The following is a 13,263-nucleotide window of genomic DNA, read 5'->3' as shown; positions in this document are numbered from 1 at the left end:
GTTTTTAGGAAGGGTGGCTTTATGTACAGGGTAGGGGGAGCTATTCCCTGAATAGCTATGAAGAGCTATTCATATTTGTAACATATACCCTTGAAATAGCCTTGTTGTAACAATATCATGTACAAGTATCACATGTAAAATTCAGTTTTGCTGGGACCATTCAAATGGCTTGAGATGTATCTACTTTTTAGTTGTGAGTTTATCAGAGTTACAAGCGACAGTAAACTTGTCCAACTGAGTAATCTTCTCAAGGAAAATAAATCAGCAGTTGGTGGAGAGAGTGGGGTGGTTGAAAGGGGGCGACTAATCCTAGAATAGGTTAAAAAAGCAAAACACCCGAAGTAGAAATATTAAAAATAGAGAAGCCTCCAGGACCAGATGGTCAGAATTGTGAACAAGCCTGGGGACAAAATTAAATAAACCCTCAGGGAAATATTTTGTCATCCTTTTAGAATCCTAGATTGGCATCCAGAACTGCTAAAAAGCTTCCTATGCCCCCTCCTCCATTTAAAAGCTACCGTAGTGAGAGTCAGTGAACATATGACCTATTTTCCAGCAAATTTCTTTTGGTTAGAAAGAAAAGAGAAAAAAAAAAACCCAAACATGAAATGATATCAGGGCAGTGGGGTGCAAAGATAAAAGCATTGGATTTGCTGTCAAGAAATCTGGACAACAGTTCCAACTCTGTCAATAATAATATCTCAACTGACAATCATTGAGTGCAAAGTGCACTGCATATGTTACCTCATCTAATGATTTAAAAAATCCAGATGTATGGGGCTGTTGTGCACATCTTTCTGATACATAGACACTGAAAGAGGTTAAATACCTTGCCCAATATTCCACAGCTACCAGAGAGCGAAGCAAGACTTGAACCTCGGTCACAGCTTACTCCAAAGAATATGCTTCTAACCATATGCTGTACTGACTCATCTACCTGATCGACCTTTGGAAAGTCACTTTCTCTCTCAGCCTCTTTTTATTTTTAACTTCAAGTGATCCAGCTAGACTTGTCCCATCTGTTAATAAGTAAGCGCATAATTATTAGTTCAATGTTCCTCTCCCCCTCTCAGATTCTAACTGCCACAAGGACAAGGGCTTTGTGGGAATCGCCATATTTACAGCATCTAACACAGCATCTGTCTGGCACACGGCAGATGCTCAGTAAGTATTCACTGCAAGAATAAATGAACCATAAAATCTCTTTCTTTCACCTGTAAACCCCAGATTCAACAACAGAAATGTCAGATGAAACTTTTGCACCCTTCTCCCGTTTCTGGAGGGATTTTTCCAGAGGGACATGGGCTCGCTCATTTGGTTTCTCTGTGATTCTGCTCTTGGAGCCGACACTAATTTCTGCAGGACAATTTCTTTCCTAGAACCAATACTGTCACAGTTAAAGTCTCATCGTACAATTTAAGAGGCAATGGCATAGTCAATATTAAAACTTAAAAAACATCCTTTCTCTGCCCAGCCTTACTACTGGGTTAGAAGTGACACCAACCTTCACCTAAGAGGCGTTTAGGGGCTTGGCCCCTCCCCTATTATTTCTTCTGCACAAAGCCTTCAGGACTCCTACAGTGGGCCTCCCTTCTCAGGACCCCTGGTGTGTAGCTTCAGTATCAGGAGATCCAGTACTTTTTCCCACCTAGTATTTTTAACAACTTCCTTGGCTATGTAGCTTTCTCTCCTTACCAACCCCTAAGCCAAAAGGTGGGCTGAACACATCATTTATAGGGGTCTCCCAAGTGAAGAGGAGGGTACTCCAGAAGGTCATGAAGCTGAAGATAGAGAAGACATGGCTGAATCTACATCCTACCTTTGTTTTTCTCCTTGTGGATGACTGGAGAACGGCTATGCCTGGGCTTGTCTCAGCAGCGACCTCAGTCTTGGCTTTCCAGAAACTACATCATAGCAGTTGTTGACTTCAAATGGACTCTGAATTCATGTGCATTAAGATATTAGAAACCTCCTCACATGTGCTTTCTTCTGTCCTTAATTTTGTAAGTGTCTGGTTGGTAGCTATGGTAACCTCAATGACCTTTGGTATTCATTGTAGAACAAATGATTTCCAGAGTCTCTTCCAGTGCTAACATTCTGAGATTTATTTGCTCATCTGCAGACTTTTAGATGGTCGCTGGGTTGGGTTTGGAAGTAGGGAAAGCTGGAAAATGGTTCTGACCTTGAAACCATCGATGTAACCATTGACAGGAACAGTCTCTCCTGTTGATTATTAATATTCTGGATGAATAATAGAATCTGATGTCTGCTTTTGTACTATCTTGAGGATTCAACCTTGTATTTCTTTTTCGTATTTTATGTTGAGTTTGCTGGCTAGCAAATCTCAGGACAGTTTGGGGTAGAATTTTCAGGGACATTTTATAACATTGATTTATTTGTCTTCATTAGTTTTTCTTCAATGTAGAAAGCCCAATTCTGAAATGTTAGTTAACAAGAAAAACATTTTCACTTTTCAACATATGAATTTAAAACCCTGTTGTTTTAATGTTTCCCAGAGATAAATATGTACTCTCTTTATAGGCAAAAATATCTTCCCGCTATCTTATTAAGGAGAGGGATCACTGAAGGCAGAGCTGAGGCTCAAAGAATTGTAGGAAGTGGGGGAGGAAAGCAGAACGCATAATGTTGAGAGTGACAGAGCTGAATTTTCAACTTATTTACATTTTGTGGATGTCAGGTTCTCAATTCTGATGCTCTTGTCCTTGCTTTGAACTGTCACTATTGCTGTCAAAAGCATAATAAAGGAGACGTATTGATTATTCAAACCTGATGTTCATAGTGTTTGCTTTTTTGTCAACATACTACATTTTTTTGTATCTGTCATTTCTAGGTATCTTTCCCCAAAACTATCTTGATCCATCTAATGAAAGGGCATTTTGTCTGGTGATGATCTTCTACATTAAGAATTTTTGTGGAGGTGGGAGTGGTAGCTCTCGCCTGTAATCTTAGCACTCTGGGAGACCAAAGCGGAAGGATCACTTGAAGTCAGGACTTCAAGGCTAGCCTGAGCAAGAGCGAGACCCTGTCTCTACTAAAAATAGAAAAAATTAGCTGGGCGACTGAAAATAGAAGAAATTAGCCTGGTGTGGTGGTGCACTCTTGTAGCCCAGCTACTTGGGAGGCTGAGGCAGGAAGATCACTTGAGCCCAGGAGCTTGAGGTTGCTGTGAGCTGGGCTGACGCCACGGCACTCTAGCTCGGGCAACAGAGTGAGGTTCTGTCTCAAAAAAAGAAGAGAGAGAATTTTGTGGGTCGGGTATGGTGCCTTACACCTGTATTCCCAGTGCTTTGGAAGGCTGAGGTGGGAAGATAGCTTGAGGTCAGGAGCCTTGGCAATGTAGAGAGACCTTGTCGCTACAAAAATTTTTTAAAAAATTATCTAGGCGTGGTGGTTCACAGCTATAGTCCCAGCTACTCAGGAGGTTGAGGTGAGAGGATTGCTTGAGCCCAGGAGATCGAAGTTACAGTGAGCTATGATCACGCCACTGCATTCTAGCCTGGGTGACAGAGAAAGACATATCTCCTAAAAAAAAAGTTATAGAAACTGAGAGCCTTTTGGGGAAACTTCATGGTTTTCTGACTGAAAGTTCATTCCTTCCAGAATGCTCCTACTCAGTAGCGTTAAGTGGTATGCATGCAGTACAGTTTTGTTACTTACCTATTGATGGACATCTGTGTTGTTTTCAATTTGAGGCTATTATGAATAAATCTGTTATGAATATTTGTGTACAGGTTTTTGGGTGGACATACATTTCCATTTTTTTGGTAAATGTTATACAGTGCAGTTGCTGAGTTGATGGTAATTGTATGCTTAGTGTTATAACTGACTGCCAAACTGTTTTCCAGAGTACAGTATTGCTGTTTTACATTCCCACCAGCAATTTATGTTTCCCACATCCTTGCCAGCATTTGGTGTTGTTACTATTTTTTTTACTTTACCCATTTGTAGGTGTGTAGTGATATCATACTGTAGTTTTAGTTTGCATTTCCCTGATGGCTAATGGTGTTGAACATCTTTTTGTGTACTTATTTGCCATTTGTATATTCTCTTTGGTTGAATCCATTAATGTCTTTTGTTATTTAGCCTTTTGAATATCCTCATTTCTAAAGTGTCCGTTTAACATTTTTGCCTATTTTTATGTTGGGCTTTCTTTTTTCTTTTTAATTTATAGGCATTCTTTATATAATCTGAATTTAGACCCTTTTCAGATATATGCATTGTAGATATCATCTCCCATCTGTGAATTGCCCTTTCATTCTCTTAATGGCATCTTGTGATGAATGGGAAATCTTAATTTGAATGAAGTCTGATTTATTTAAATTTTCTTTTATAATTAGCATGTTTTTGGATTCCATTTAAGAAATCTTTGACTACTTCAGGATCATGAAAATGTTTCCCTATATGTTTCCTAAAGTATTTATTGTCACTTTTGTATTCTCTTGAAGATAATGTGTAAGATTGGTGCTATTGCTTCCTTAAGCATTCAGAAGAATTCACCGGAGAAGCTTTTTGGGCCTGAGGTTTTCTGTATGGATGGGTTTCAAATTAAGAGTCAAACCTCTTAAATAGATATAAGACTATTAAGATTTTTCTGTTAGCTTTGGTAGCTTCTAGTTGTGCAGAACTTCTATTTTATTTAACTTTGGTCAATGCTGGATGTAAAGTTATACGTAATATTCTCTTTTTTTTTTAGTGTCTGAAAGATCTGAAGTATGTCTCTTTTTTCATTTCTGTTACTGGTTATTTGTGTTTCCCTTTCTCTTTTTCTTGATCAGAGTTAATAGGAATTGGTTATTTTACTTATTTTATGAGAAAACATTTGGGTCTGTTGTTTTCTTATGTTGTATTATTTTGTATTTCATTACTTTCTCTTATCTTTATTATTTTCTTTTCTCTACTCATAGATTTGATTTTCTGTTCTTTTTTAGGTTAGTGAGGTAAAAGCTTAAATGATTGATTTCCTACGTTTATCATATAATATAAACATATGATTTCCCTCAAAGCCTTGCCTTAACTATGTTTCATAAGTATTTATATTTTATTTGTCACATCTTCATCATCATCATTCAGTTCAAAATGCTATTTTCTTTTGTGATTAATTTTGTGTATCATAATTTATATATAAGTATATTGTTTAATTTTCATGCAATTGGATTTAATTTCCATGCTACTTGATTTATTTTTCTGGTTATCGTTTTGTTATTGAATATAGCTTCATTTCATTTGGACAGAAAATATATTTTGAATGATTTTAATGTTTTGAAATACATTGAGGCTTTTGTAATGGCAAAATAATACTCTGTGTAAAATTAAAACAGCTACAATTTAAAATATATATGTTTTATGACTACATAGAGATGTGATGAAGCTATACAATAAGGAGCATGAAGGATTGATAACCCAGGAATTCAGGATAACGGTTACCTTTTGTTGGGGGAGAGAGGATATGTAAGGAATGGACCGAGCACCATATACTTAGAAAAATATTATCGTAGCATTCCTATCTTCCATTTTGAATTGTGAATTGGTGGATGCTTATTATATATTTTATATAACCAATCATTATGCTTCTAAAAATCTAAGGGAAAATATATCATAACTCCACAAGGATTAAATTCTGTTAATATTTTCCTTTGTTTGTTTCAGATCCATTTTCTCTACATCCTTTTTTTTTTTTTTTTTTTTTTTGAGACAGAGTCTCGCTGTGTTGCCCGGGCTAGAGTGAGTGCCGTGGCGTCAGCCTAGCTCACAGCAACCTCAAACTCCTGGGCTTAAGCGATCCTACTGCCTCAGCCTCCCGAGTAGCTGGGACTACAGGCATGCGCCACCATGCCTGGCTAATTTTTTCTATATATATTTTTAGTAGTCCAGATAATTTATTTCTATTTTTAGTAGAGACGGGGTCTCGCTCAGGCTGGTCTTGAACTCCTGACCTCGAGCGATCCACCCACCTCGGCCTCCCAGAGGGCTAGGATTACAGGCGTGAGGCACCACGCCCGGCCTCATTTTCTCTACATCCTTTTTTTTTAAAAAAATAACTAAAAAACATAGTATATAATATGTATCACTAAAGTCTTTTAACCTATTCTGTTTTCTTCCCTTTTTCACTAGGGAGAGCCACTATCCAAAAATAATAAATACATCTCATTCCCATAGAAGTTTGTATCCTTTCATTACTTTTGCATATATTGATAAATTATAACACTGTTTTGTGTATTTATTTTTAAAAATGGTGTTATATTTTAAACCTTATTGAGGAAGATATATTTTATTGTAACTTCTGTATAACAATACATTATATAAATAAATGGCAGTTTGTTTATCCATTCCTCAAACTTTTCATTTTTATTAATAATCAGTATTCCTTCTACATGTCTTTTTTGAGTATATATGTATATTTATGGGTTATACAACTAGTAGTGGAATTTTACTAGCTATTGTACAATTTCTCTTAAAAAGGATTTTAATAAATTACATGATTACTAGTGATGCACAGAAGTACCATTTCTTTACATCCTTGTCGACACTTGGTGCTCAATTTTAGAAAAAATGTTAGGCTGGACGCGGTGGCTCAGGCCTGTAATCCTAGCACTCTGGGAGGCCGAGGCGGGCGGATCGTTTGAGCTCAGGAGTTTGAGACCAGCCTGAGCAAGAGCGAGACACTGTCTCTACTAAAAATAGAAACAAATTAGCTGGCAAAATAAAATATATATAGAAAAAATTAACCAGGCATGGTGGCGCATGCCTGTAGTCCCAGCTACTCGGGAGGCTGAGGCAGTAGGATCGCTTAAGCCCAGGAGTTTGAGGTTGCTGTGAGCTAGGCTGATGCCACGGCACTCACTCTAGCCAGGGCAACAAAGTGACACTCTGTCTCAAAAAAAAAAAAATAGAAAGAAGTTATATGGACAGCTGAAAATATATATAGAAAAATTAGCCGGGCATGGTGGCACATGCCTGTAGTCCCAGCTACCTGGGAGGCTGAGGCAGAAGGATTGCTTGAGCCCAGGAGTTTGAGGTTGCTGTGAGCTAGGCTGACGCTCTAGCCTGGGCAACAGAGTGAGACTCTGTCTCAAAAAAAAAAAAAAAATGTTATATTTCCCTGAAGTCCAGGCATATTGAACATCTTTTCATATATTTATTGGTTAAATTGTTTCTGCAATTGCATGTCTCTGTCTTATTTCTCACGTCCTTTGCCTTATTTTTATTAATCTATTTGTCTTTTAAGTATTGTTTAGTGGTTGTATATAAATACACACATAGACCATACACACATATATTTTGTATATTTTGTATGCTAATCCTTGTAAGTTTTATGTTATAATAAAAATATATTCTTCTAAACTATGTCATATCTTTATACTTCGTTTGTGATGTCTTTTGTTACTCAAAAGTTTTAGGTATAATACAGGAAGATTTATCACTTTATATTTTATCCTTTTAATATCTTAATAAATCCGTTCATACTTACATGTCATGAACACTGTTTTCTGTATGTTCTAAAAATTTTCAAGTTATATTTTTCATATATAGCTTTTAAAACTACTTATGTTACATCTGCAGTCTCCAATCCCCGGGCTGCAGACTGATACTGGTCCGTGGCCTGTTACGAACCAGGTCACATAGCAGGAGGTGAGCAGCGGGCCAGCCAGCAAAACTTTGTCTGTGTTTACAGCCATTCCACATCACTCACATCACCACATGAGCTCTGCCTCCTGTTAGATCAGTAACACTAGATTCTCACAGGAGTGGGAACCCTACTGTAAACTGAGCATGCGAGGGATCTAGGTTGCGCACTCCTTATGAGAATCTAATGCCTGAGGATCTGATGTGGAGCTGAGGTGGTGATGCTAGTGCTGGGGAGCAGCTGCAAATACAGATTTCATTAGCAGAGAGGTTTGACTGCACAATAAATATAATGCACTTGAATCATCCCAAAACCATTCCCCTATTGCCCAGGCGGTGGAAAAATTGTCTTCCATGAAATTGGTCCCTGGTGCCAAAAAGGTTGGGGACTGCTGTGTTACATGATACAATCAGCCTGAATGAATTTCTCACTTTTAAAGTGAATGACTTGATATATTGTAGACACAGCCACACTGAATAAATTTTTGTAATTATTTAGGGGTTATAATTCTACATAGCTGGTGAAAGCTAATCACTTATGGCCTATTGTATACAATTATATGCTCCTTCTTATCCCTATTCCCATCCTAATTGCCTGAAATTGCAATGCAGTCAGCCCTTCATATCCACAAGTTCTGCATCTGTGGATTCAACCAACCAAAAATAAAAAATATTCAAAAGAACTCCAAAATAATACAATAAAAATATTAATAATACAAGTTAAAAAACAATACAGTGTAACAACTTTTACATAGTATTTACATTGTATTTGGTATTATAAGCAATCTAGAGATGACTTAAAGTATGCGGAACAATGTACTTAAGCTATATGCAAATACTTTGCCATTTTATATAAGGGACTTTAGCATCCTCAGATTTTGGCATCTGCAGGGGTTCTGGAACCAATCCCCTGTGGATACCAAGGAATGACTGTATTTCATTTCAGGATTACTCACTATGTTCTCCCATGAATGCCTGGGAATAATAGTTTTCAATTGAAATGTGGAATTATGATCCTTAAGGGCAATAGAGATCTATGACTGTCTATGTGACATAAATTTACCTTGTTAAAAAGTGAGAACAAAGTCTACTAAACTGGTTATGGTGAGTCATATAGAACAGCAATTCCCAGACTGTGTTTCATACACTAATCATGTAAGATGCTCTGTGGAAAAAAACACATTATAGTAAAATATATTTTGGAAAAGCTACATAATTTATCACCCTTAGAGAAGTCACGATGTCCAAAGGTTTGGTGACATTTGGAACAAAAATAATTCTGTTTAATCCAGCATTCCAAAGCTAATATGTTTTAAGAGAAGTTTCAGTCTCCTGTCATCATGCAGGTGAGAGGTGGGAGGTGTCTGAACTTGGGCTGTGAGCACAGGGGTGACATGATAGATAGAAGTGAAGGTGTGGGCATTGCATTGATGGGGGCTGCCTTCCAAATGAATTGGGAGTAGTGCTAGGGACAGAAGTCAAGAGAAGCCAAAGGGATCACTGGAAAATTTGATCATTTTGAAAATTATCAAAAGAATAGCTGTGTCAATAATAGACATGAGAAGGTATAAGGATGCTTATTTTGGTATCATTTATAGAGGTAAAGTCTGAAAACAAAGAAATACTCATCTGTAGTAATCACTGAATTTATATACTGAAGATAATATAATATATTGAGTATATACTGAAATATGTATAAGTGAGATTATCACATCCTCATTAACAAGAATGAGTAACCTCTACACCAGTAGACTTGGAAGAATTAAATAACGTTCAATGGCAAAAGCAAGTATGTAGAATATGGTCCAATTTTAGATAAAAACAAAAATAGATAAAATATGACAATGGAAAAAAGTGCATTCACCATGGTAGACTCCCTTGCTCTAACAAACAACTCCAAAATATCAGTGGCTTAACATAATGAAAGTGTATTTCTACCTCATGTCTTAGTCCAACGTGGGTCCACAGGAGTCCTTTGTTACTCTCCATTCAACTGGCAGATGGAGGAAGAAGACAAGGATCACCTGTGGATGGCAGGTTCATTTCTTCTTATGAGTCAGGCCTGGTAGTGGCATACATTACTTCTGTTCCTATTCCCTTGGTCACACCCAACTGCAAGAGAGACTGGAGAATGAAGTCCAGGGAGCAGGGAACACAGATGTTGGTAAGAGTCAGCAGTCTCTTCCTTGGAGAGTCATTATCATGGATAACCTGGCCATGGTGGGGGCTGAGAGATAGGGGAGATAAAATAAATTTAAATGTGGGGATAGCCAGGGTGGCTGGGGAGATCTAACTGGTGAGCCCTGGTAGGTGGGAATGCAGATGGGATGACAGAAGAGAAGCAGGAACTGGAGTCGAGGCTGAAGTCATTTTCCTGGGTTAAAGCAAGTGCAAACTGAAGAGGCTACCAAGGGCTGAGGATAGAATATCCATTACCATCTACAAAAAGAAGTGGGAGAAGGATGGCAAGGAGGCAAAGACAAACGATTCAGAGAAGCAGGAAGAGAATTTGGTTACTTGTGGCTGTGGATACTGAGTCTGATACATTCTTTAAGGTTCTGAGCCACAGTGGCTGCATCAGGTGATATGTTTTTATTAAAGAATTTGAGAAGGCAAGATAGCTGAAGGGCTCATCTCATCAGGTAAGAGGGAGACCCCACGAAGAATAAGAGTAGTTTTTTTTTTTTTAAAGATAGAATATGCCTTTAACAGCTGATTTTCTCTTGACTCAGCACCTCTCTTTCTCCAAGTCTCATTTACCTGCTTATACTGTCTGCTGCACTGAACGACTGATTCTCTTTCTCTGTGTAACTAACTTTCACAGCTTCCAAGACAGGAGTTTATTGACTTGGGTAGTTGGTGTACGATACAGAGTGCTCTCGTGGGCAAAGGCCTCTGGACTGGCCCTCCTCAAGAGCTGGGGACAGGACTTCTGGTACAGACTTGGCAGGTTAGCTCAGAATCTACTCTTTTCTTCTCCAGGAAGTAAAACTGAGCAAGAAGAGTAGAATAAAATATTTAATATGCAATACACTAACTTTATTTTCAGTGAGGCCAGGGAACACATAAAATCTGGAAACTGCAAATATTGTGTACTGGTGGCCCAAAGAATCTGTGAGGCAGAGCTGCGTGGGAACCTGTGTCAGGAGTGGTGGGGAGTTGAGTGAGAACCGCCCAGGTACCCAGGGTGCTGGACGGCAGCAGACTCCAGGAAGAACGTGCACAATGCATTCGCTTAGGAGAGAAACCAGACCTAAAAATATGAAAGTGGAAACTTTAGCTGAAGCTGCTATAAAAATAACTTAGGTCGAACAGGACCACAGGCAGAGAGTAGCCACCTGCACCAGGGCAGGTGAAGGGCAGAGGTGCAGGAAGTATCACAGAGGGGACGATTAGACACCAAATATAGAGACAACAGGTAAACAGTTTTGGAAGAACTTCTTATTAAGACAGCTACTACAAACAACCAAGAGATGGCTGGAAAAATGTTGGCAGTAGACTGATGGTGAGCACTGACCATACACACCTTTAGAACTGAGAAAATACAAAGGAAGATAAAGCAACTTTGGAATGAAGAGGTGGGAATAAGCATCTTGATTGCTTCATCCTGGCTCCAACTAGATCAGCTGCATGTGTGTCTGTTACAATTATTGTCTGAGAAAAAACAAAAAGATTTAATGTGGAAAAACAAGCTTGAACGCTATGAAACAAGATGATCACAAAAGCCCTTCATGGACTACTATTCTAAAGGATCTGTGTTTATTTTTCAGGCAAAGCAGCCTCATTATGTTAGCTGGACTTGGGTACCTTGTATCTGTCCTTTCACAGATGGTGGAGCGTAGACGGGCACAGCACAGGGCCTGCAATCTTGGGCAGATCCCCCATAGCCTGTCTTAATAGGGATTGCTTGGGCCTGGATTCTGCTTGGGCCTCAAATGTGGGGTCTTTATAGACTCTTCTTCCCTTGTTTGCTCTCAGGTCAGTTCTGGTTGACTGAGTACAATTATTTGTGAGGCTGATAAATGTCATTTGTCTCTTTTCTTTCCTTCCTAGTCCTGCATCTCCCCAATTGTCCCCTCAGATTCCCTCCGTCCCAGAGCCCTTGCTGAGCACGGCTCTATGGAGGTTTGAGGGTGGGGTCGAGGGTGGCATGCAAGGCCGGTCCCCCATCCCCATGAGGAAACTTTGTGCTGTTGTATTGTCTGCTGCTGATTTGTTATGAGCTTATTTTAATTAAGCCTCACAGTGAGTGCTGGGCAGGCCTTACAGAACTAGATGTGGAAAACAAAAGGGAAAAGGGGAAAGGTGAGTTTCTTCTCCAATAGCAGCCAAACAAACTGGTCAGCTTAGTCTAATCAGTCAAATCTTATTTTCATGAAATGAATTCATCAGTTTGTTCGTGTGGTTGACTTGGCTGGCCAGTAACTTTGTCCCGTGCACAGGAGTGGAAGGACCTGGTGGCCGGTTTGCAGTGCCACACAGCCACAGGGGAGAAGAGCTCCTTGTCTTGAGCTCAGGTTGGCTGGGATGTGTGGGTCAGAGGCATGAGTGTTGGGAACTATCCTATCAACGTGACTTACAGAAGGGAGAAAGTTTACCTTGCCCTTCTGTGTTTCATGAAACCCCAAAATTGCTTGTCTCTACATTTTTGGAGATTGATGTAAAACTACAAATGCTCTGTGGAAGGAATAACACATAAAATCACTGTGATTCACGCACACGACAGCCAAGTCTATGTGTAAAGAGCCCTCCAGGAACCTACCAGGGGCCAAGTAAATGGGGCAAAAGGAGGAAGATGTTAGTGGCAAAACAGAGGCAGGAAGTGCAGAGGGCATGGGAGCTGCCCAAGTAAGGTGTCGATGCGGTGGTCACTGGAGCCTTAAGACCTGGGCAAGAAAAGAGTCACTAGAGGGGGGCCTGTGGCAAGCGATTACACTGCATTATTTTATAATTCTGCATAGCTCTGCTGCTGCCAGAAATGAAAATTTCACATACATTGCACTGGCCTCCTTTCCTAGCTGTATCTTGAATGGCCTCCTCTATTTGGGCTAAGAGGTGAAAATAAGGAGGACACAAGGGCAAAGAAGGGCCAGTTATTTAGGGCAGTCCGAAAGAGAACATGTGAAACATTTCAGCTAAAATTGGACAGAAAGAAGCAGCAGTTAAAAGTCACTCTGTAGGAAATTAGACCAGAGCAAGGACTTAAAAGCTCCAGCTTTTCCTGTATGGCTTGTCACCTTTCTGATCTTTCATGGGCAAAAAGGAGAGCAGTGAGTTTTCTCCCAGAGATGACCAGGAACCCGGAGCAGGTGCTGTGGTGCATGATACTGGTTCATGCTCAGAATAAAGGCCTGTGCCCTTGGCCGAGCCAAGTGCAGGGTCAGGGTAGGAAAGAACTGTTCTTGGTCCATAGAATTGCACCTCTAATTATTTTTCCACTCACTGGGATTTATTTATTTACCTATATATTTTATTTTATTATTATTTTTGTGGCAGGGTCTCACTCTGTTGCCCAGGCTAGAGTGCAGTGACATCATCGTAGCTCACTGTAACCTCAAACTCCTGGGCTCAAGTGATCCCCCTGCCTCAGCCTCGCAAGTATCTGGGACTACAGGTGTG

Source organism: Lemur catta, chromosome 7, assembly GCF_020740605.2.
Source record: "Lemur catta isolate mLemCat1 chromosome 7, mLemCat1.pri, whole genome shotgun sequence".
Lineage (NCBI taxonomy): Eukaryota > Metazoa > Chordata > Mammalia > Primates > Lemuridae > Lemur > Lemur catta.
This window is presented reverse-complemented; position numbering follows the sequence as displayed.